The sequence below is a fragment of the Callithrix jacchus genome, chromosome 15, assembly GCF_049354715.1.
Source record: "Callithrix jacchus isolate 240 chromosome 15, calJac240_pri, whole genome shotgun sequence".
NCBI lineage: Eukaryota > Metazoa > Chordata > Mammalia > Primates > Cebidae > Callithrix > Callithrix jacchus.
This window is the reverse complement of record NC_133516.1, coordinates 90,892,004-90,918,147: the sequence shown is the minus strand read 5'-3', so window position 1 is coordinate 90,918,147 and position 26,144 is coordinate 90,892,004. Positions and strand designations below refer to the sequence as shown.

Sequence of the window (26,144 nt, the reverse complement as noted above, 5' to 3'; positions counted from 1 at the left end):
AATCTCCTTATATCACGTTCAACAGGAGAATGGGGTGATATTCTTGTTCCAGGCCCAGGGACTTGATATAATTCTTCTAGCAGTAGTTTCTCATGCTAACTGATTCTGAAAAATAGGACTTTATTATCATTAGTATTATCTTTACTTCTCACTTCCTTATTACGGGGCATTTGCTTTGTCTTTTATATCTTGCCCCTCTGTACCTTGCTGCATGTTGAGACTCAGAGGGTCAGTGGCAGGATGCCTTATATGTTGATCCACTTTTTGGTAATCAGCTAAAAGGGTGATGATGGGCTACAGTATAGTTGGGTTGCAGCAAAACAGTCATCCTAATGAAATGTGACTTTATGAAAGAAATGCTCCTAATCCTCTCAAGGACTGAGCCAGGTCATCATGGGTAAATGAAAGGTATTTGAGGCTTCTTTCTTTTTTCAAAAAAACATGTTGGATCCACCAGCTGTTACCAAGAATATTAATAAAAATCTTGTCAGCTTAGAGTTATTGCTGTTCCTGAAGAAAAGATAAATGTATGTCTTTTTAAATCTGGACATATGAGGTTTTAAAAATATTGTTGTAGACTTCTCCTGGCTACATTTCCTTAGCTCTTTTCCAAGCTTTGGGCTGGAGAAACTTAAAAATGTCTCTGGACCAAAGTTAAATATTAAATTAAAACCTTGTGTCTGAGGAGCTCTCGGATTAATAAATGGTGACAAAATAGGTAAGATTCCAAAGAACCAGAGAAAGAAGGCTCTCAAAGGAATGAAGTTGTATTGTAAGCAGTATCTCCTTCTGAGCTGTAGGATGAAACCTATAGGGAAAAGATGAACTACAGAGTATTTCAGGCTTGGAGGAGGCACCATCTCTTTGAAGGTGTCACAGTGCTACACTTACTATAGTTAAGGTAGAATGCAAAAACATATCTGAAGGAGCCAAGAGTTAATGCTTGACACAGATATGTGATGCAATATCATAAGAGTCTCCCTCCCCTAAGGACATCATCTTTAACTGTCAGTAGTACTAGCTTCTGAGAGTCAACTCCAATTATGATGGTGAATATTAATTTTAATAGAACCACATTTTTCCTTGAGGTTATTTTCTTTCTCAAAGAAAACACTAGAGGAAAATGAAGTATTGTTAAAGGATTATATAAGAAAGCAGGAATACAAACGTTTCCTTTCCTTTCCCAGATAACTGTAGTGATAATTAGCTTCCCAGCCTTAAGTGCATGGATTGAATGAGCTGTTGAGTCTCAGTTCTTCCTTCCCAAGTATGCCTCAGTGATTGGGGATCATGTGCTATAAGATGGCCTGCAAGGTGGAAAGAGCCTATGGGCTGCAGAGTCTTAGCCACCTGGATTTGGATCCTGGCTTTGCCACTGACCAGCTGTGTAACCTTAGGGAATACACAGACATAGCTTAGCATGAGAAATGGGAATAATAATACCTGTGGGGATCATATTTGGTAACAAATGCTGATGCCTGACAAGTAGCAGAAACTCAACAAAAGGTAACTTGACTAATAGACAGTACACAGCCTTTGTGTTCTTGCCATTACTGTGGTTCCAGGATCAAGCAGGATATTAATATTCTTTTTACCAACCCGTTCTGGTACCTTAGGCACATCCATGAACAAAATTATCTTTAAAATTAGTAACATCTCCTGGGTTTGCTGAGCTAACATTTGATATATAAATATCAGCTTAAGAAAGAAAATACCTGTGGTCACAACCACTTTATGTTGCATTGAATGGTGGTTAGGACACTTTGCTGAAATTGGAATGTAATTTTAATAAGATTTTTGATTAGGCAGCAGAAGAGAAATCTGTTGTGTTAGAGAAGAGAATGGTATTAAAAACATCTAGTAACCATGAAATGTTAACATTCTTAGGTTGGGTGCCAAGAACATAGATTTGACCAAAAGGAGTTACAGGACCAATTGAGCATTACTCTGGTTACAGGGATCCCTGCCTTATGCCAATGATATTGAGAACATACCACATACTAATGACGTAAACTAGAAGTAGGTAGTGTAAGAAGTGTTCCAAGCTTTACCTTGAAAAAGGCCTGGGGAGGAATTTGGGAAGGGTTTGTACAGCAGATGTTAACATCACAAAAGAAGGAATTTGGCCTCCAAAGAGGATTAAACTGTTGCATATGCTTTAAAACATCTTGGATACCATAGTCCTGCTGTAACTCCCTCTGGATTCATTGTAGAGTGTAAACAAAAAAAGACGATTGTGGATTCTCATTGTATTCCCTGTCCTGCTAGATATCCTTTGCTGAAAGGATGGGATGTTGGCTGGGGATGGTGAAGTTCATTCTCTTGCTGTTGGTTGATATGAGCTTGAGCAGTTGTACCAGACTGGAGCTAAGATTGAGGTCTCTGCTTCCTTTTATTCTGAGAAGGGTGGAGCTTCGTCCAAGACAGAGGAGAATAGTGAATCAGCTGGTAACTATGGTATCCAAGACCATATCTCTGTGAGCCATTTCATCATGTAACTTGTTACATTGCCTACACTTGGTGGCCAATGCAGAATGTATCATATTCTTATTCCTTATTGTATCCTCTTGGCTATTTTTTTTCTGTTAACCATTATTATTAATAACTGTTCTTTTAATAACCATAAAGAGAAAGTCTGGTTAACTACTTCATCAATCCCTTAAAAAGTGCAACTATTTTATGTGTTGCATGGTACCATATGTACACTTGAATTATGGGATGGTTTGGCCTGACAGCTAGCATTCATGGAGAACTTACTATGGCCAGACACTGTTGAAAGCATTTTACATTGATTAAGCACTTTACATTGATTAATTGATTTAAGTGCCTATATTGGTTAACTCGTTTAATTCTTAGAAAAATCTGCCTGACTGAAAGCTACTACCACAATTATTTCTACTTATCTGCGTTGAACTCAAGGCATAGAGGTTTTAAATAGCATGTCAAAATTCCTACAGTTTGTAACTAATAGGACTGGAATTTGAACTCAGGGAATCTACCTCCAGTTTCTAAACACTTAACTACTACAACATATTACCTGTTTGAATGGAAACTTTGAATATTGAATAGATCATGTTATACACACACACATATACAAACACACACACACTCATATATATGTACAGGTACACATACATACTTTTCATATTCATGCAACTCACAATTGATTTTGAAATTTTATACAAATATTGTTGTGCTCTTTATATTCATTGAGCTGCCAGGTTAAAACTCAGAGGTATTGAAGAATACAGCAGGACTTTGTTTATTAAAAAAATCTCTGGATACCTCTTACATGCAAAGAACTCTAGTTTAAATTGGAAACAAAGAAAAATAAGGCACAATCTCTAATGTTTTGTGAACCTTAAGAAGATAAGAAAATTCTCATGCACGAAACTTTTCTTTAAAAAGTTCAGTTAGGGGTGGAGAGAATTTCAGGGTGATATGGTTTTCCAGGCTTCTGGAGGGTGATGGTCACTGGGCCTGGTAGGAGGAGGCTGTTATTACCACAGAGAAAGCAAGAAATCCTGTTTCAGCCAAAGAGACAGTTTTAGGTCAAGCGTCCAACTACTTGAGTCAACTGCATGGTTACTTGGGGAAGCCCGCCTGGCAGAGTAGATGGTGACCAGTAGGCTCAGCTGGCTAGTCCTTGGGTGGTAGATCACCTCAAGAAACAGAACATGATACTGGGTGCATGGATTCTAGAGCCACACTGCCTGGGTTAAAATCCCAGCTCTGAACCCTATTACCTACGTGACTTTAGGGAAAGTTTGTTTTTTTCCAAAAATCTTTTTGTGTCTCATTTTCCTTTTCTATAAAATGAGGATAATAATAGGATTTTAATGCAGATTAAATGAGTCTATGCATGTAATGCGTTTAGAATGATGTCTGCCATGACGTAAGTGCCATGTAGGTATTAACTGTTATTATTGGTGGAGGCAGGCGTGGAACCAGAGGTTTAGACAGGCAGGAGGTGCACAGTCTGTCTTACTTAGAACAAATATAAACCCAAGGAACCCATCCCTCTCTCTCTTCTCCCAGAGTACATTTCTCTGACTCCTACTTGTTTTGTCTTCTAAAAAAATTTATGACAAAAATATGTGCTCCTATTTTCTCCTCTGAATTAGAGTTATTTTCATGTTAGCTGATAATTCATTGTTATGATACCTCTTTTGGAATATATAACAGGTTCTGTTTCTTCACTGGCTTTGGACCATTGGAAACTGGGACAGGAAATCAGATGACTGCACTTATAATTCAAAGAGCAAGTTGCATAATCCTCAGTGATACTGAGGTACAGATGTCTTGCCTTATATGAAGCTACGGATCTTGAATTTCTAGTTCCAAATCTTCTTTTGAAATACCTTTCTCTGCCACCTAGAAGTTATGAATGAAAGGTGTCTAGTTAAAGAGGTTGATTTCCACTTATCCATTACAACAAAGGGGACATTAACTCCAAGTACGACCCAGGTTGGGCCAAGAGGAGACTTTGCTCTGACTGTCCTCCAGCCATATCTCTCCCAGGTGCCCTGGGGTGGGAAGCCAAAGGATTGTTCTATGCAGAGCCCATGCCCCTAGACCATGCTCTGGATACACAGGATCCTGGAATTCTCTGTGCAGATGATCTTGAGCCCTTTTCAGTGTCTGCACAGGCTTTTGTTCAGGGTCCTGTGTCTTGACATAGACTGTGTCACAGGGGTGCAAGCCTGGGACCAATGTGGAGCTAGGGAAGAGCTGTTTGCTGGAGACTGCGGAGAGAGTTGTGCTGTGTGAATTGGGTGTTCACATGCACGGCTGTGAAACCTGTTATGGTCCATGGCAGATTTGAGGGTGGAAACAAAGAACCAAGCAGCAGGCTGGTCTCCCTGCATCTTTGCATTCAGAACTCCAAAGAGTCAGAACATTTGAAATTTACCTCCCAGCTTGATATGAAGATATATTGCCAAGGCAGAAGGATGGAACTTAATTTTTTTTAACCGTCTGTTAGCTCACTTCATAACTTTTAAATATTTAAATGTATGGCATGTGGACCTTTATTTGTGCTTTTGCTCAAAGCATGACAAATGTTAGTCTGGGCCTGATTAACATAGATACACATTAAAAAGCCCACGATAAAATGTGTGTGATTTTCTTTGCTGGTATTGAAGTGCTCAAGAAACAGAGCAGTCACTTCAAGTACAAGAGCAGAGGGCAGCCAACGAAACACCAAGGATGACTGTCTATTACCAGTTTTATTATTTTCTTTTTTTGTGTGTGACGGAGTTTCGCTCTTGTTACCCAGGCTGGAGTGCAATGGCGCGATCTTGGCTCACCGCAACCTCCGCCTCCTGGGTTCAGGCAATTCTCCTGCCTCAGCCTCCTGAGTAGCTGGGATTACAGGCATGCGCCACCATGCCCAGCTAATTTTTTTTGTGTGTTTTTAGTAGAGATGGGTTTTCACCATTTTGACCAGGATGGTCTTGATCTCTTGACCTCGTGATCCACCTGCCTCGGCCTCCCAAAGTGCTGGGATTACAGGCTTGAGCCACCATGCCCAGCCCAGTTTTATTATTTTCTTATCTCAAAAATGAGACTTCTGAGAAGGGAAAATATGATCATTTTCATAAATCAAAACCAATTACAGGACAGCTTCACTAGAAGAAAAAGCAGAAGAAAACAGAGAGAAAAATCCCTAGAGGTCAGTTGTACTAAACATGGTATGTATCACCTCTCTGTCAGCCAAAGCTATGGTGTCTAAAAATTACTGCTGGAATAGCTGGAATTCTTTGTAAAAATTCCACAAAACCTGCGGGCTTCTGAGTAGCGTACGTGAAATTCAGAGAAAAGAAATATTTCATCTTCCATGAAAGTCACAAGTACAAAGAACAAGGTGTTAACAAGATAGCAGCCAGGTATGAGAGGGTGTCTGTGTTCTTCTTTTCATGTTCCCTGTGTTTTCTCCAGATAGCTAAAGCCAGACAGCATTGGAGAGAGGGGAGGACTCCGTTTTTGTCCCCTTATTGTTCCTGGGGAAATTTGTACATAGGCTGCTCCTGCTTGGTGAGGTAGCATGCCTGACCTGCACACAACTCCTCCTGACCTAGTAGTTACAACTCCAACACAGGCTGCCAATTTATTCCTGTACCACATGCAAGAAGGTGCAAACTAGCAATACCAAGTAGAGAAGAAACTTAGTCTTAGAAATCTGATTTTTTCCATTTCATTTTCAACTCTGAGGATCAACTGGGAACTCCTTTGAGGAGTCAATCTCAGCCTCTTCATTTACAATTATTGTGGCCTCTGGCAAGTCACAGAAACACCACTAACCTCAGTTTCTTTAGGTATACCATGAAAATAATAACAACTAACCTCTAAGGTTTGCAAAAATTGCCAACCCAGTGCCAGGTCTGCAATAGATGCTAAGTGTTTTGGAGCTCCTTCAAAATCAGTGTAGTATTTTAAGAGAAATTGGTATATATTTATATCCGATATATAGTGTCTCCTTTGTTATTTCAATAAGAACCCCTCCAAGTTTATTCAGTCATTGTTTCTATATACACGTCACGTGGGTATAGTTCTGGAGAATAAGTCTACTGGGAGAGCAAATGTGAAACTGGAAGTTCTTTGACTATTTTCTACCTCTCTTCCAAGGAGCTCCTGAGTTAAAAATTCATCTGGCTCCCATTTTCTGCGGAATTTTGCTTATTTGAAATGTTCAAAGAAATCAATTGATCTGACTCCAAACAGACTAGATTTTGCTGGCTGTCTAAAAGCCCTGTTTGTGTCACTCCCAAATCTGGACTTTGCAAGTAGCCAATTCCCTTCATACCTTAGTGGAGGACTTCTTTTTGGCTGCCTACCCTCTGTGCTGAGCCAAGTGTCAGGCTGGGAATGGAGGCAATAAATCTCTCTGAGTATTCATATTTAGAATTTCTCCTGTTGCTTCTGATAAGGAAATGGCAGAGTCTCTCAGGTCTACACATGAACGTCAGAGAAATTTGTAATCCAAATCACGTTTAGCTCAGCAAATGGTAAGCAACATGTGCTAAACCTGGCTTTGAGTTAACTCAAATGGTTTTGAGGGTTTGGTTGTGAATGTAGACGTTATGTAGCTTCTCAACTAGATTGCCCTTGGATGTTTTTAGAATAAAAAAAAATCCTCTCTATCTTTTAAACTATTCTGACTAAATATTTAGAATTTCTCTATGGGAGGGGAGGCAGCAAAATTCTTTCTAGCTGAAGGTCTTTGCAAATAAAGGATCTTTTCTTTGCCTGGTAGAGCTGCCTCACTGTCTGCACCCCTCCCTCTGCCTCTTTTCCTCCATTTATTTTGGTACTCCCAAGTTTCATGCTAAGCCTCAATGACTGACTGAAATGAATGTGACTGGAGACCAGGAATTCCTCAAAGATGGAAAGATTTTTCCATGATCTATGCACGTGCTCTGAGATGACTAATGTAGCCAACCCACGTCTGGCCAGCTCCCTACATGAGCACAGTGAAAAGACATTCTCAAAATAAAACAAGGAAAACTTTTTTTGAAGTCTCCAGTTGATTTTGAGTGTTTTCTATCCAACAGTGTCACTGACAACATTCACTGTCTGACATCTTAGTAGAAGAGGTAAAAATTGCTTCATACAGCAGCAATTCCTGGGCCCTACTCTCATTTACCTGAGACTCAAAAACGTACATAAAGAAGAGGAGAATGATGAGATTGTCCAGGTAGAAATACTACCGGGGTTTCGTTAGCTGAGTGACCCTTTTCAAAGGAGTCATGGTCAGCCTGTAGGAGAAACCCATTTAAAATGTTCTCTCCTAAGTCTACAGCCAGTCATCTCCTCATGATGACTTTGTTGGCACAAAGCAATACAGCCAACGAGTTTGGCACAGTCACCATTTGAAGTGAATTGTTCTATTCTTTTTATGGCTGAAACAACTGTCTTGGGTTTTATTGATTTAACTGGCTGTTTTGATGTCAAACTAGTAAAGCAGAGTCATTGTGTGGCTAAAAAAACATTGGTTAATCTGAAAATCACATGCATTTGATCTTGGAATGTGTCTTTTACTTATGTTTGAACATGGGCGTGTTTGACATCCAGAGAGTTTATTTCAAGCAAAATATTGAAACAATGAAAAATCTACCCAGATATTTTAGCCCTTATGTACTTTTCCCTTCTTCTTAAGTTTAGGCTGTGATGGGGGCAGGGTAGATTAGGAAATCATTTTGAGGATATTTCTAGGTTAGAAGTCTGTGTCACTTCTTACCCTTATAATAAATTTTGGAAGCTCTGAGAGAACTGAGAAATTACATAGCAAATACAGCTCCTTTGTTTTCATTTGTTATGTGTTTGCTAAATGCATTCATTTAATATATATTTTCTTATTGTCTACTGTGAGTCAGGCACTGCACCTCTATACAGTGACAGATAAGATCGGTGAGATTCCTGTTCTCATAGAGCTTGTATTTTAGTGACAGGAACAAGGCAATAAACCAAACAAGATAATTTAAATAGTGATAACTGCTAAAAAAAAAAAAAAAAAAAGGAAAAGGATCTTGTGATGGGTTGGAAGTAAGATTGATGGAACTTTAGATGGGCTGTGAAGAAGGGTTTTCCTGAGGATGTGGCAGATAAAAGAAGCCAGCCATATGACTCTCTGAACAGTGTGCAGGCAGAGTGTTCAGCAGGTGTCAAGGCCAATAACAGCCCTTTACTGTGAGGACTGAATGAGCTAGTATGGGTAGAGTGCTTAGAACCGTCCTGGCATCTGTAAATGCTAATTGTGTTGAATTCACGAAATATTCATTGAGTATCTACCAGGTTCCATTCTCAGTGGTAGGCACAGGGAATTCAAGGTTACAAAGAGAGAGACCTGACTTCAAGGAGCTCAAGCCAGACTTCAGTGAAGCATTTCTCCATGTGTGTTTACAGACCACTTGTGTCTTACTCACCGGCCTTCCTGTTTCCTAGTCTCCTCCAATGGAACCTGATTAGAAAGAGGTCCAGAAATCTGCGTTTTCTACAAGCTTGCTCTAGTTGATTTATGCCCCGTAAAGATTGAGAACCACAGTCCTAAGGAATCAATTGTGATTAAACTGTGGTTCTTTTCAGTACAGTATCCATTACAGCATCCAGTATAACCAATTGCCTGTGCCGCAAAGAACACCTCCTACTTCTCACGAGGAGCTCTGCTCGGTTTATAGAACCATAAATATCATGGAATTGTTTCACAATTAACATCCTGCAATCCTCAGGGATAACTTTTTCATTGATCTTGAACTGGCTGGGGAATTTGGATGAACCTGCTTTTGGCTGTGGTTTGGAAGGTTTGCCTGACACTCTCAAGTGTCAGTTAAAACCTGCCAAAGGAAAAAAAAGTCTTCTACCTTTTAGAAAGAATGTGTTAACTAATGTTTGCCAAAAGCTCTTGAATCCTGGAAGACATTCTACTTGTAAGTAGATTAGCCTAACTAAAATTCCTCCTTTGGGCTTCTCCTCATACCTATTTTTAAAGTGTGATGTCACCAAAAGTCAAAATGAGAAAGATTTATTTTCTCTCTCTTTGACGTTCTACTATTAGCTTGATGCAAAAGTAATCATGGCTTTTGCCATTGAAAGTAGTGGCAAAAACCATGATTACTTTTGCACCGACCGAATAGAATGTGTTCTCTTTGTTTTCTCACTTTAGAATAGCTTATACAAATTTTAAAAGGTTTTAGATTCAAAGATCTCAAGGAACACTGGATATATGGATAGAGGATCAGGCTGCGTGACAGTAGCCTCTGAAGCCCAGAGGAGATTCTGGAGATTCTGTGCTGTAAAAGTGTGAGGTTTCTGTTTTCTTTTTCTTTCTTATTTTTTGTTTTTTTGAGACAGAGTCTCACTCCATCACCAGGCACCAGGCTGGGGTGCAGCGGCGCGACCTCGGCTCACTGCACCCTCCGCCTCCCGGGTTCCAGCAATTCTCCTGCCTCAGCCTCCCGAGTAGCTGGGACTACAGGTGCGCGCCACCATGCCCAGCTAATTTTTTTGTATTTTTAGTAAAGACGGGGTTTCACCATGTTAGCTAGGATGGTCTCGATCTCCTGACCTCGTGATCTGCCCGCCTCAGCCTCACAAAGTGCTGGGATTATAGGCGTGAGCCACCGTGCCCGGCCTATTTTCTTATTGAATGCTTCTGAAAAGGGCCTTAGTCTGGGAACAGATGTATCCCATTCAATTCCTTCTTCATTTCTCATTTTTATCTCTTTACTAGTCTTCATCCATAGGTACTCAATGAACAGATGTATCCCATTCAATTCCTTCTTCATTTCTCATTTTTATCTCTTTACTAGTCTTCATCCATAGGTACTCAATAGCTATGACAGATAAAATGATGGTGATGGAGAAAGGCCAGCCCTTAGCATGAGGTAAGAACTGATTAAGGTAAATGAACTGTTATAAGTTTAAGTCTTAGACATGGATCTTAGACAATTAGATAGAATTGACAAGGCAGTCAAAACAGTCATCTTTTGGGGCGGGGCCAGCCTGTCAGTTACTTTGTTTTTTTGTTTAACTTTTCAGGTTGGCAGTGCTCCCCAACAGAGTATGAAGAATGGGTGAGAAATGTAGACCCCATAAAATCTGCAGGAACCTAAGATACAAATCTGTTAATGCTTAGTCAGTGTAATGAATAATCAACAAGAGAATAACTGTGACACCAGAGAAAGAGTGTATTAGACAAGAGTTGCACCCCCAAGGAGAAAAGTTTCTCCCAACATTTTTATTACATTTCACCTGACAACATGAATTTTGATATAAAAACAAGTAGAAAGAAAAGATTCCTTTCTACCTGTTTTTCCCCTTTAAATGCAACAACTTATTCAGGCTCTTCTTTATTCATTTCTTTATTCAACAAAGATTTGCTGAATGCCAACCACGTGCCAGGTACCGTTCTAATTGCCGGGAATACAGCAAGAAGATAGAAAAGTCCCTGTCTTTCTACAGTTGATTTGCCATTAGAATTTCATTTCTTCTTCATCTATAAAAATGATCGTAGCTAATTCAGATCCATCAGAGAAGCTAAAATATTGGAAAGAAACATTCTCTGTAAAAAGGAGGGACTGACAAACCACATGTCCTTGGAATTTGGCAATCCTTCAGTTTTCTGTGCATATGAATCAATTTCTGTGCCCATCTTTACACTACTGTTTCCATAGTTCTGGCTCTATGCCGGTTTTACTGGTGATTTTGGCTAAGATGTCTGTATTCCCAAAGTCAGTGTTTTCTTGCTCTTATCAATCATGCATAGGTAATGTGATGCTACTGTCCCCAAATCTTTGAGTCGAAGTTCAGCACAGCATAGATGCCTGGAAATTGAAAACCCTGCTTTTCATAAAAGAACCACCGGCTCAGAGACCAAACACATTTCTTCACATTTCTACTGTAACATTTCTTCTCAAGAGTGTAAATCTCAGGCCAATGTTTACCATTCTTTTTAACTGAGCTGTAGATGTTTACCTTGTACTTCTTGAAAGAGTTAGGAGCTAAGCTTCCATTATTCATAGTTGTCAACATGTGCTACATAGGAGGCACAATTTTCTAATTCATGAGTCTTTGAGACTAGTTTTACAAAGGAATATTTAGAAATATTACATCATATCAGGCCCATGGTCTGGTTCAGAATTCTGTCTCAGAGCGGAATACTTCATGTGCAGAATATCATTATTGCTATACATGACTTATCCTTAAAAAGGTGGTGACATTTTCTACAGATTCATGAACTAAAAATTTTTTTCACTTTCAGAAATGAATTCTCAAATTGAGTTCGCTGGTACAATTAGAGGATTGTAAGTTTCAGAAAATGATTCTACCCCAACCTCCCCTATTTTGATAAACAGTATTTGTACTTATCTAGTTGCCCAGGCTCAAAGTGCAGGAGACATTCTCAGTATCTCTTCTTCTCACACTCCAATCCGTCAGCAAGTTTTCTGATCTCTTTAATGAAAATGTATCCTGAGTCACTGGACACCGATCATGTTTTGCGGAGTCCAGTCTCCCCAGAGCAACCAGAGTGATAGTTTAAAGATTTAAAGAAGTAGACCAGATCCTGTCACTCTGTTCAGAACCCTCCTGTGGCTCCCCACCCCAGTTCATGCGACCTCTGACCTCCCATCCACATCCTGCAGGACCTGCATGACCCTGCTCTGCTCTCTTCTTTGATACCATCTCTTTAGTCACTAGGTTCAGGCCAGTGGTCTCCTTGCCATCTTGCAACAGGCCCAACTGCTTCCCAAGCTTGGGACTTCCCACGTGCCTGAACTGCCTTACAGATCATCGCATGGCCGTGACATTTTCAGATCTCAGATTGTATATCACCTCCTTAGAGTGACTCGTGCCAATCATTCGATTCTAAAGTGTCCCTCACACTATCATTCTCTATCCCTTTCCCTTACTTGATTTTTTCTTCATGATCAACATGATATTACATGTTTATTTATTTTCAGTTATCATCTCTTCTCCAACTAGGGAGAATGTAAGCTCTAAGGGTAGAATGCCATTGTGGCTTCCTTCACTACTAAACCCCCAACCTAAAACAGTGTCAGCCACATAGTAGATTCTCAACACATGTTGGTCCAGTGAATTAATAGAGTTTTTACTATCCTTGAAGTCTAATTAATTGTTTACTTCTACTATATTTGTATAAAGAACTTTAAAAAAACTCAACTATCAAGGGAGTATCCTATATCAGGATTTGATTGTTAAATATAATTGTGGGGCCAAGCACAGGATATAAAAACTAGGATATATAAACCCTCACTTATTTTTCCAAGTTGTTTACATTTTCTGTGCTTCAGTTTCCTTTGTTTTTCTTTATACTTCTGTGTGTCTATATCTTTATTTCTCAAATGGTATTGATAATAAAACTTATCTAGCCTAATTTTAGGGTTGCTTTGGTGATTAAATATGTGCAAATACTTGAAATGACATCAAGAAATCTACTAAAGTGAGGTGCTAATATTTTACCGTACTCTCTCTCTCTCTATATATAAATATTTATATTATATATAAATAAACATATAAATTATATATATATATATGTACATATATATATATATATAAATTTTTTTTTTGAGACAGAGTCTTGCTCTGTCACTAGGCACCAGGCTGGACTGCAGTGGCGCAATCTCGGCTCACTGCAACCTCTGCCTCCCTGGTTCAAGCAATTCTCCTGCCTCAGCCTCCTGAGTAGCTGGGACTGCAGGCACGCACCACCACGCCCAGCTAATTTTTGTATTTTTTAGTAGAGATAGGGTTTCGCCGTGTTAGCCAGGATGGTCTTGATCTCTTGACCTCATGATCCACCCACCTCGGCCTCCCAAAGTACCGGGATTATGGGCATGAGCCACTGTGCCCGGCCTACCATACTATATTTTAATTGTTACCCATTATTCCTCTGACTGTATGCTTATTTTCCTTTATTATCATGAATCTTGATCCCAGCAATCTTAGCATGTTATACATACACAGGTGCAAAGAAAGCTGTAGTACTTGGGTTTGATAACTCTGGTTTGGTCTATTGAGATAAAAAATTGTTTCGTAACTGAGACGTTTTAGATAAAAAGCTAAAAGGATTATCAGGGACCTGGTTTTTAAATTCAAGAAGATCTCTGATAAAAGAAGGCTGGAGTGAGGAGGGTTGGACCTCAATCCACTGGCAAGTATGTGATCTTTCTGTAGGAGTTCTTTGGTGAGAACCCTTGTAAGACAGTGAACAGGCAGGGGTGCACATTTCAGGAGCTCAGGCCAAATACAATATTCAGGAAAATAAAGGAAATGTGTATCTTTCTGATTGATATCTTTAATTTTCCTGCAAACACCATGAGTGTTATTATTTACTGCTAGCACTTATGGACGATAGACCAGGAGATCAAATCTTCTTTCCTGGCTTCTTACACACGTGAGAGACAATTAAAAAGAAACAAAAAAGAAAAAACAGGATATCTTTGCACTTGTGACCGCATTCAGTGGATAACATGAGCAGCTACTCTAAAATGTAATCTGCCGTTACAGAACCCCCAGACTACATCTCTGGGAATTACAGAACTATGTACACTATGTTCTCATTTTTTCTGTTTCATAGATGAAAAAGTGGATCTAAGTGACTTGTCTCAGCTTGTACAGCAGGTAGAAAAATGATTCCAAATTTTAATCCAAGTTGGTGCTCATTTTGTTGCATTTGGCTTCCTGTAGGTGGAAACAGTTTTTTAATTATTGCATATGAGCTGATTTCATTTGAAAGAATCAGAAAACATTCATTTATTCAGCTTGTAATTAATAAAAATTTGCAGACCCATAGCTGGAACTGGCAACCGTTTACAGGTACTAACTGTTTCAGCAACTATGTTTTAGATTGATATAAGAGAGGCTGGTTAGTGTAGTGTCTCCCCAGCAGCTGTCTAGTTCTTGAACCTCAGCCAAGTCTTTTAATTGCTTTGTACATTTGTAGTTTTATTTCTTGTCTCCAAAATGGAAAACACTGTATTATCTCACTGGATTGCTGTGAATAATTGTATATAAAGCATAGAACCATGCCTAGCACATAGTAAGTACTATATATGTGTTTATTTTCACAGTACTGAGATATAAATGTAGATTAGGCCAGAGCACATTAGAGTTTATCCTTAAGAGTTCTCATTTTGAACAGTTTTGTGTAAAAAAAAAAAAAGCAGTCTCTTAATGAAAAAGCGTTCCGTTCTGTAGTCTCTTGGTGCAGTAATTCAAAGTCATCACTAGATGGCAATTGTGATCCATACGACTTTAGCTGCAGCGGGTAAACCCTGGTGTTAACGTTTTCTATAGCCTGTAGCATTGAGAAGTCAGAGAGTTTTCTTCCCACAAAGTGAGCTTTTAACAAAACTCCAGTCAGTAAAACTTTCATTCCGTGGACACCCTCGAGGCTAACCCATAGGCACCTAGTCCTTCTGGTGGCAGCCTCACAGACGTGTGGGTTTACCCGTCTGCATCGTATCATAAATTTGCATTTTAGGAGTGCCTTTCACCAGATAACAGGACAATGTCAGGATTCTGTGTCAAGAAGATCAATTAGTGGTTCTTAAAGTGTGGTCCCCGAGCCAGCAGCCTCACCATCATCTGGCAATTTGTTAGAAATGCAAGTTCTCGGTTCCCATCAGATCTGCTGACTAGCATTTTAATAAGACTTCCAGATGATCCTGATGTCTGCTAAAGCTTGAGAACCACTGAGATAAACCATTGTTTAGCATCATATATAAAGGTTGGTGCTGGAAGGGTCATAGAACATTTTGCCCAATCCTCCCATTTTACTGAGAAGAAAAACTGAGGTCCCTATAAGTTAAATGACTTACAAATCATAGCACTAGGCATGTGGCAGAGCTGGGTTTCAGGGCTGGTGAGTTCCATGTCCCTGCTTTCCTCGTATGTCCATCTACCCTTCTCTCACTCTAAACTGAGGCAACTAGGTGCCCATTCTAGCTTGATACCTACTCATGAAATTAAAAAATCATTTATTTATTCAGGAGTTTGCTAATTTTTGTATTTGTAGTAAAGACAGGGTTTCACCATGTTAGTCAGGCGAGTCTTGAACTCCTGACCTCAGGTGATCTGCCCGCCTCAGAGTTTGTTCATTTCAATAGACATTTCTATGGTGATACAAAATTGAGAATGATGAATTCACTGCAGTCCAGAATGTGTGCATATGTGTACATGCATGTGTGTGTGGGGCTATGGGGGACCTGAGGGAGAATCAAGTGAAAGTCATCATCCCAATTGATAGGAGAGGGACGTATGCAGGATGCCATGAGAAGTGGGTGAGTGCGATGATGGATTAGGTAACACAGGTCAGAGGAGGAAACTCTGGAGCTGACCTTGGGTGATAAGTAGGAGTTCAGCAGATGTAGGAGTCAGGATAAGGCATTTGGGGAGAGGGATCAGAATGTACAAGCACATGGAGCTATGAAATAGTGTAGGGCTCACAAGAGTTTTGTTTCAGGGGAAGGGTGTAGTGGAGGAGTGATCATGAATAAGTAATAATAATAATATTACTACTACTACTCTCTGGGACTTATTAAATGTTAACTATGAGCCAAGCCCTGCACTAAGCCTTTTATATTATTACTGATTTAATTCTGAAATGATTTTGCAAGAGTCCACTCTTATCCCTAATTTACAGATGACAGTGAATATGCCTACACTGTGCTAGTTTTCTTAAAATCAAGTGTTACTATTTTCCATTTCTTAGGCCAAGACTGAATTTAGAAAAAGAGGTTCTATGTTTACTTCTTCCAGGTTGTCCATAATGCAAAGTAAGCATGTGTTGCAGGGAATGAGGAGCATAATCTTAATATACATAATTTTATTATGACATATTTTCATAAATGCATAAACTAAGGAGGATTTTGGCAATAATTTGGATTTCTGAACCCAAGGAATGAGTGTCCCATTATTCTTCAGCATATCAGCAACTTTAGAAGTGGCCAGTTTTTCATAATAGATGAACTGTGTCTCAAAAGTGGCTAGGAAAGCTCATTCAATTGTTTGACTCATTAAAGAAAGGAAGCTGAGTAATGAATGAATAACCTGGTCTGAAATCATGGGTCTGTTTTATTTTTGGTTTTGACTATATAAGTGTTCATGGTGAATGTGCTTTCTGCAGTCAGTGTTAGCATCTTTCCTTCATTTCATAGGACTGCCCATAACCAAACTAAAAATTTGAGTTATAATTAAAGTTCTGATAGGATTCAAAATATCTAGTTTTTCCTAGGTAAGATTCCAGATGTTTCTGGATTCTTTAAGATATTTTTGAGTGATTTTACTTTTTCCTGAGAAAATAAGTTGTCTTTTTTTTTTCAGAGTCTCACTCTGTCATCCAAGCTGGAGTGCAGTGGCGCGATCTTGGCTCACTGTAAACTCCACCTGCCAGGTTCAAGTAATTCTTCCTGCCCTAGCCTCCCAAGTAGCTGGGATTACAGGTGCCTGCCACCACGCCCAGCTAATTTTTATGTTTGCAGTAGAGACAGGGTTTCACCATGTTGGCCAGGCTGGTCTCAAACTCCTGACCTCAGGTGATCTGCCCGCCTTGGCCTTCTGTAGTGCTGGAATTACAGGTATGAGCCACCATGTTCAGCCCTGAGAAAATAAATTTTCTGTTCCTACTTTCTCATCTGCAAAATATTGACATCGGAGGAGATAATCTAGAAAGCCCCTTTCATCTCTAAGAGTCTGTGAATTTATGATTTAGTGATTTAATGTCGCATAAACTCATTTCTGAGTTTTCTTTATAGTAAAATTTTAGTATTCATGGAAGAAGTTATAAGACAAAATGTCTTTCCATAAATTTTTAAATGGCATCTCTAAAATAGCTCTGGTTTCACTTTCTAGGATCACCGAGACTCTAACCAGCTCTAAGATGTGTTTATATATTTCCACCTGACATTTTACACATCTTAGGACCCAATAATAAGGCCAGTTTTAAGTAGATGCCATTAGAAATGATTGATGGCCAGTTTATGTTTTAAGGTGAAAGAGGTACACTTTAATGGTGCTCTGCTTTTCTGATTGCTACAGCAACAATTTTCAGCCTTACCGGCCATATTACAACTTTGATCTTTACACTCATGTTCATAGCTGAAGGGCAAATGCTTTCTCAAGAAAATCTAAAAAACTCAATCCAATTTTTAATCTTTCTTGTCTAGAGAAGTTGAATAGCCTACAGGTTGCTTTATCTTGAATCAAAGAAAGGGCACTAACACCTAGAAGGAAGAACCTATTACATTTATTGTTATTTTTTAAAAATTTGTGATTGAGAGCAAAATTTGCATTTTACTCTCCCTGGATAATTTTTTCTTCATCACTTGCTATTGGTTTTGGAGTCAGTTACAATATTTTTTTCTGTTTACTAATTATAAAAGCAATATATGTTTATTTTGAAAAAAATTACAAAATAGTATACATAAGGGCACAATGCTATCTAAAATTCTGCCACCCAGAGTTGGCTATTAATATTTGCTTTTTATTTAACTCTAGGTAAACATGAACATTAGCAAACTGGGGCCAGCTGTGGTGGTTCAGGCACTTTGGGAAGCTGTAATCCCAGCACTTTGGGAAGCTGAGGTGGGTGGATCACTGGAGGTCAGGAGTTCAAGACCAGCCTGGCCAACATGGTGAATCCCTGTCTCTACTAAAAGTACAAAAAGTAGCCAGGTGTGGTGGTGTGCACCTGTAGTCCCAGCTACTCAGGAGGCTGAGGCAGGAGAATTGCTTGAACCCAGGAGACAGATGTTGCAGTGAGCTGAGATCATGCCACTGCACTCCAGCCTTGGCAAGAGAGCAAGACTCTGTCTCAAAAAAAAAAAGAAAGAAAGAAAGAAAGAAAAAGAAATCAGCAACAAGTTATGCATTCTATTTGGAAATATTCTTTAAAAATTAATACATAGTTAACTCATATGCATAATTTTAGATCTCTACCTTCAAAGATAACACATTGTCATTATTGTTGTATAAAAAGTTATAAAACTCTTTAGTGTTCATTATTTTGTGATTTTTTTCTTAAGAGCCATTTTGATTTAGGTTCCTTTTGTTTGTCTGCTTTCATATCTCCTTGTTTTAGAAAAGATTTAAGGTTATTTCAGCACCTCTTCTTCCAAAAGAGTATAATGGAGGAAAGCAAACATCTGAAATTCATATTATATAATTTTTTTAACATAAGACCTTTGCTGTTTAAACAAGAGGTAAATTTTTAACAAATGGAGGAACAGCACTATGAGGATTTCTACTGGAATATAAAGAAGCCCTTTACAACATGAATAGTGACTCCCTTTTTATTTGCTGTCCTAAGTATGATTTTTCAAAAACATATTTGTAAGCCTACGAATCAGTGCTCTCTTTGAGGGTAGAGCTGTGGTCTTATGGCTCAGTGTTCCCTCTGTGTCTAGAACTGTTTCCGGGCCATTGTATTTGCTAGATAGATGCTTGTGGCATTTAACTGAATACAATGAAATCAATTCCAAATATTCTTATACTGTCATGATAGGTTGAGTTATGATTCTGAATTGCTTTGACATTAGCAGTAGTGGTTAAGACCTTTGGTTCTGTTCCCTGTTGCTGATTCTCAAAGCCCTGTAAAAGCAAAGTGAGAGAACCTTGGTGTAACTCTTAGCACAGTACTTGAGCCCACATAACAACTGCCAAATAGATGGTGGATTTTAGTGATCTGGGCTGTTTTTACTATGTATAGTTTTTCTTCTAGATAAGAACTCATTTTTTCCTCAGGACTTTCAGTTAGATTGTTTCATAACAGAAATAAGCTATTTATTTAGAGATTATATGTAAAATATCTTAAAGACTTGGTAGGTAGAATAAAATGTACTGTACAACAAAGTTATATATAATTAGTATTTTATATAGTATATATCAACCTAACAGTTTATGATCTCATTCATTTATAATGTTTAATGGGAACATATTTGAAAATAGAGTGCTTTAGAGCCATAAATGTAATTTGTAGTTCTTGCCATAGGACTTTTACTTCTGAGTCTGTCAAGTATTCAACAGGTATAAAATGAACCCTTTTTAAAAAATTTTTATTTTTTAAATAAATTTTTTTATTGTACTTTAAGTTCTGGGGTACATGTGCAGATCTTGCAGGACTGTTGTATATGTACTCACATGCCATGGTGGTTTGCTGTCTGTGTCTCCCCATCACCTATATCAGCCTAAAATGCACCCTTTTAATGAATGAGCAATTTGGGGCATTAACTAATGAAGTCAGATTTTTTTCCCTCATGTGGAAGATGTGTGAGAATGCCCAGATCATTGCTGCTAATCTACCTTGCCCTCCATGTGACAGCGTCTTAGGGAATTTGTGTCAGCCACATCAAGCTAGGTATGTAAACAAGTCCAGAACCGTGAACTTAGTACGTGGGCTCTGAACAGTGGAATCCTCTGGTCAGTGCTGTCCCACAGAGATGATGTGAGTCACATATCAACTTTATGTTTTTTATTATCCATATTAATAAGTAAAAAGAAACAGGTGAAATAATTTTATTGAACTATATTTGATAATATTTATTTATATTTATTACTTTTATTTAACTCAACATATTAAAAATATCATTTCAATGTGCAATCAATATATAAAGTATTAATGAGACATTTTACATTCTGTTTCTCATTCCAAGTCTTAGATATTTGGTGTATATTTCGCACTCACAGCATATCTCAGTTGAGACAAGCCACATTTCACGTGTTCAATATCAGAATGTGGTTAGTGGCTATCATATTGAACAGGGCGGTTATTCATTCCTGCTTTGCCACCATTGGAGGTGCCAGAGGGTGGCAATGTGGTGTAGAGGAAAGACAAGGACCAGCCCAGAATCTTAGACTATGACTGTTCCTGGCTCTGACATTTGATATTGACGTGACAATGAAAAAGCAATTTAGTTTCACTGGGTCTCAAATTCCTCCTCTTTATAATGGAGGTGGTTAGTAACTGCTGTACTCTTTTCAGGAAGCTGTGGGGAAGATTAAATAAGATATTGTATGTGAAAGTGCTCCGTTAGATCATAAAGCACCATACACATGTAAGGCATTATTAGTTCTTTTATTGTAGATTACTCTCATGACTTGCCCAAGGCCACATTCCAAGTTGGTAGGAGAATGAAGGATAGAATCTGGGGCTCCTGACTTCCAGCCATCTGCTTCAGCTAAAGGCTATTCATACCAAGCTAGTTTTAAAATTTATTTTTACTTTTAAAAGTCTTTTTATTTTAAAAACTTGCAGAAGGAAGACAGTGGCAGTAAGAAGTGCATTTCATATTGAACTGTAAGGGTCTTCTTGGCCACGGTCATAATGTGCTGCAGTAAAATTATATGTACAGAATATTTATATACTTATATACTCAGAATTACAGCCATCAAAAATTGAAGTTTATTGCTGTCATATAATATAAAACCCCATGTTCTTCAAAGTTTCAAACAACTTTTAAAGTGAACTGTGGTTTCCCTACTCTTCATTTCCAAAATGTAGCACGACCACAAGAAAGCCCTTCCGTAGTGGGGTTGATTAATAAAACAGATATGGATCAATTCAACAGGTTTTCCATGGATATTTTTGGTTACAGATGTAGCTCATTAATTCCCATGTGTGGGACCCCACCTCTCTAGTGTAAATCTAAGAGATATATTAATATCTGAACAGAAAATGAGAATAATTCAGCTTAACCCGTATTATTTAGTACATCCTATGTGTAAGGCACATTAGGTATCTAATGAGAAAAAGAAGCTTGTTTTTATGATTATTGTCACTTGGAGGTATGTTATTTAACTTAAGGAAAATATAGAATCTGTCTACCAAAATGTCTATGTTCTATGGTTCACGAATCTCTATTTTTGGAGGTAAAAAGATCAGAAAGAGAACTCTAGATTATTCAGAAATAGTTTAAAAAGTTACATTCTGTACTTTTGGAGGGCATGTAAAAGATTAGTTGTCATGATCTATTTCCATTTCCTTAATTGAATGCCTGTCATGGTGCTCATATTTTTTGGTCATTATCTATATTTGTTTCAAATAAATTTCCTCAAAGAACTTAAAAAATTACATAAAACATTAAGAGCTTTATGCTATGTGAAGTTAAAACATAGAAAAAGGTATACATTTTACTGAGAAAAAGGTATACATTCAAAAAATTCTTCATTCTTTCTTCAATTAAAATTCATTTAAGAAAATAACTTTCAGCTGGTTATTTTCATTCAAAAACTTGTCATTTGTAAGCTTCAGGCCTACCTGAATTGGTGACCATGTTAAATAAAGGTAATTTTTATTTTTACTTGCTGAATCGTTGCTGTTGACTATTGAACAAAATAGCTTATTGAATAACCTTTACATTTATTGCTTTTGCACCCTAGTTTGAAAATAAAGTGCTTAATTTCTTAAAAGTTCAATAAAATGTATTTTTGATATTTCCACCAGAACTTTACAAGCAGTTTCTCTCCTCTGCCCTTTAATAACCACCTTCTGCATTTTTATGATTTAGTTTAACATAATTATTGTAATTTTTTACTGGGAGAAGCCATCAATGCCCTTGGCAGTAAGATTTTATTACAAGAAATTCAGAAGCCGAGCCTGTCACTGGTTGCAACAATTATAAAGTTTCTCTGAGTTGAGTTCAGAGCCTTACTCTGACATTATGACTGTTACACACACCATGCCTCTTTCCCATTTTTCTGACATCCACGAGTCCTGTAAACTGCTGCTTCAGTGAACGTGTATTTTTTATTCACTCGGTTTGCATTATAAAGATTCCTTTGGAGAACACCTGGCTTTGATGGAATCCAGCCAAAGTAATTAGTGGTACCTATGTAAAAAAATGTAATGCCTTAGTAAAATCATTTATGTATTTGCCTTTCTCCAGGAACTCCAAATGGATTCATTCGAGACAGGATGTGGTCAATGAGGCATTAGCAATAGGGCTAAGTGCTGTGCTTTTCCTTTTGTTCAGGTATTCACTCCGCCCCAACAAGAACACAAAAAATCTGGGGAATCTTAGCAATTCATTCTTCTAATTATGAAATGAAATTAAACAGACTATAAAAACCATTGTACTATTATATATTAGGAAATATTGGGTAGTGTGTCCAAAAGTCACACTTAAGCCCAGGCAATAGTAGTAAGCACAGGATGGCTGTGGATACTATGAGATAATGTCTACTTGTCAGAAATGGACGGTATTTGTGGTTTTCTTTTTCCATCAAAGTTTGAAAGTTAATGATGTACTTTATGTTTTTATTGCTTCTACTGAGAGATCTATTAAGGAATAAAAGGGATTCTGGAAGGCTGTCATTATTTTTCGCTGTGAGTATATTCAGTACCACATATGAATAAAACCATTTCTGTCATGTGCTCTGCTTCATTCATCCTAGATTGTTTTTAGGAAAATTTAGTACATATCACTTCAGTCATCTGAAAGAAATCATTTCTTCATTACAGCTCATAACTTAAAACTATAAAATATCAGCCAGAAAAAAAATTGGTCCAATTAAGAGAAATATGATAATGGTAGAAAAACACATATAGATACGACTGAGAGATAAGATTATTTTAATTTTCCCATTTGCACTGGAATTATTTATGTTACAAATCTCCAGGTTTTTTATTACTTAAAACCCTCTGCTGAATCATGAAAAGAAGCTTAAGTTAGCAATTTTCCTCTGCAAAATCTAACTCCTAGCATCTGGTGAACATTTGGATACCTAGTCAAGTTCTATGGAAATGATTATTTTAAGATTCTATTCAACATGCCTAGACTTAAAAATCAGCTAGGATCACACTCTGCACATGTATTTTACTACAGGGGATTTGAAAACCTAATATTAGTAGTGATGGTCTCAAGGCTTTTGCAATGATGGAGATGGGGATGTGAGACCGGACGTGCAGGCAAGCTAGACACTGAGCATCTGCCAGGCATCCTTGTCAAGCTCCTGGACAGTGACCTGTGGCTTTGCCTGTGGACCACCCAGACCGCTGCCCTGCCCTCTGTTGCTTCTTACACTTACATTTATACTTGACAGGACTGCTGAATGCAAGACCAATGTCCTTGCTGGTGCCTTCCTGTAACACCCCTGGGGCTGGTTTCTGTCTCTTCAGCAGATGCTGTTCTGCTTCCACAACAGCTTCTAAAGTAGAAAAAAGAGGATACTTTTACTCAAGGCAATTAGAAATGGCATTATTATCAAAGTGTATTATTCTGGATCATAGGAGAAATTGCATAACAGGAATGTATAAATACATAAAATGCCATTAGTGTATTTTTATGCATATACTATATGTATATGTAGTTTTGGTCCAAGTAAACAACCAATGTTTATCTTTCTTGCTTTTCATTGGTTATATTATGTAATAAGTTCTCACCATTTCAAATTCCATTAATACAGATTAAAGATAATTGGAAAGAATTTGGGCATTTGTCATAGAGAATGCAAATTTATGAAGAAATATTAACAATACCTCAGGGACAGAATTTTATTTAAGAAAAGTGAACTTTTTAAACAACACATTTTCTATCAATTTACATATAGTAGTATTTGAGTTATAAATTTTTCTTGGTTATTTATCAAATCAGGTGTGATGGGGCTTTAATATGGTGAAACTTTAATGTTTTCATTTGGGTTTTTGGCAAAATTTAACTAGTTGAATAAACCTTGTACGTTCTCTATAATGTAGACTTTTTACAAATCATATAGGATTTCCCTCCAACAAATTTCAGAAATTTAACTCTGTGTTTTGTGTAATAGATATTCTCTATTTTGTTTTTGTGTATTTCACAGGAACTTGTTTAAGAAATATCTACATTTACTGTTCAAAAAACATTTTAACAGGAAAAACTTCAGTCACTTAGATAAATAAATCAGTTTGAAAGCCAGTATTTGTTATAAGTGCAGAACTGGATATCAAATTTAGCTAGTTTGAAATGTGATTTAAGTGGTATATTCTAGCATAGTACTGTCCAATAAAACTTTCTGTAATTATGAAAATTTTCCACATTTACGCTATTCAAACTGGCAGCTGCTAGTCATGTGTGGCTACTGAGCACTTGAAATGTGGCTAGTGTGATGGAGGAACTTAATTTTTAGTTTTACTTAATTTTAATTAATTTGAGTTAATTAAGCTACCTGTGGATAGTGGCTATAATATTGTGTAGTTCTAGAGTTTCTCTGTATTTGGTACTCAACACAAAATGAAGAAGTACTTGAATGTCTTCTAGCTAAGAAATGTCTATAAAGCAGTAGTGTTCCTAAAGCACAAAGCCCAGGCTCTCACATGTGGTCTTCCCTACAGAGGCTGCACGATGCGTGTTCAGGCCTGAAGGGTAGATACAGCAGCATCCTGAACTTCAGCTCAACTTGTGGATATTTAGACATAAGCCTTGGTTTAGCCATAGGTGATTTGAGAACCTTTGCCTCTGGAAAGCCATGGGATCTCGAATTATCTTTAGTGAGGGCAAACAGACTCAGGAGCTTGACTTTTCCAGTCCACTCTCACATAGTATGACTTCTTGCAGAAGACTGGCAGGAAATACAGACAGATGTGAAAGGAGATATACCACAAACATAACTGCCTCCATGAAGAAAACTCTCCAGATTCAGACTGGATATCAGAAGAGGCCTAGAAGTGATTTTTGTGCTTCTCTTATATCATTCTTCAATAAATGAGCGCCTACTACCATGTGCAAAGTATAATGCTCAGTGTTGGAGATACACTGTTGAAGAAAACAACTAGATATAGCCCTTCCTTCATGGTGATGAACTGCATTAGACAATAAGACTTTTTTTCATTTTCTTCTTCTTCTAAAAATTCATTTTTTTCCTTTCTGGTTATGGTGAAAATAATACAAGGGGAAGATACATAGAATAAACACAAACCCTGAAGATCACTATTATGTATGTGTCATGTATCTGATTTGTATCTTACTCAGCTTACTTCTCTCTGAACAACTTATCCAGACCCACATCTTGGTAGCTGATGAAACTGCTTTTTGAAGTGCAATAGTGGAACCTGGGGAAAAAAAACCTGAAGAGGCCTCAATTGCCATTTTTCGACCCTGAGACTAAGCATCATTTAACATTGAGTGTTTACCACACATGTATAAAAGAGGTTCTTTTCTCTCTCTGATCGAGAAGAATGTGTTTAAAATAATGTCTAATTAAAAGACGTTTTCGTTGCTGTAAATGTGATGACACTTTTTTTTACTTTGTTACTCATACTGTGAGAAAGAGAACTGCAGTGACTGTTATGAAATGAATCAAATTATTCAGTATGCAAGCAGCATTGCAGGAACTAAAGGGAACCGTTAGCTACACAGGCAATCTGTAACTCATTGTATTTCAGTTAATTTTGGAAGAATGAGCCAGAAATTTGGCACAGTACTAAGGAAGAATTATTTAGTTAGATCTGTTTTTTCTTCTCCACACAGTAACTGCATAATTAAATGTATGGTCTGACCTGCATTTATTAGGTGGATTTTCAAATATGTCACTGATGGAAATCTAAGGATGAAAAGAATTAAAAATTAAATCAATGCAAATACAATATTTGAAGACCAAAAAGTCATTGGTCTAAATATATTAATTGGTAATATCCTTGAGGGTGTAGACAGACA

At 37.8% G+C, this 26,144-nt stretch overlaps 1 protein-coding gene and 1 long non-coding RNA gene across 6 annotated transcripts in view; one reads left to right on the top strand and one right to left on the bottom strand.

Moving 5' to 3' along the window:
* COL8A1 (collagen type VIII alpha 1 chain) overlaps positions 1-26,144 on the bottom strand; it is a 153,495-nt gene that overhangs the window by 30,606 nt on the left and 96,745 nt on the right. For 3 of the 5 annotated variants that reach the window (XM_017965289.4, XM_008982574.5, XM_078352210.1), the window contains exon 2: positions 23,542-23,661. The gene's annotated coding sequence lies outside the window, so the exon portion shown is untranslated. Of the gene's footprint in view, positions 1-23,541; positions 23,662-25,987; positions 26,032-26,144 lie in introns of all 5 variants that reach the window. The other 2 variants (XM_078352209.1, XM_078352211.1) reach the window with 1 other exon arrangement.
* Positions 1-26,144, top strand: part of LOC118147805 (uncharacterized) — a 112,419-nt gene that overhangs the window by 49,059 nt on the left and 37,216 nt on the right. The gene's annotated exons all lie outside the window — the stretch shown is intronic.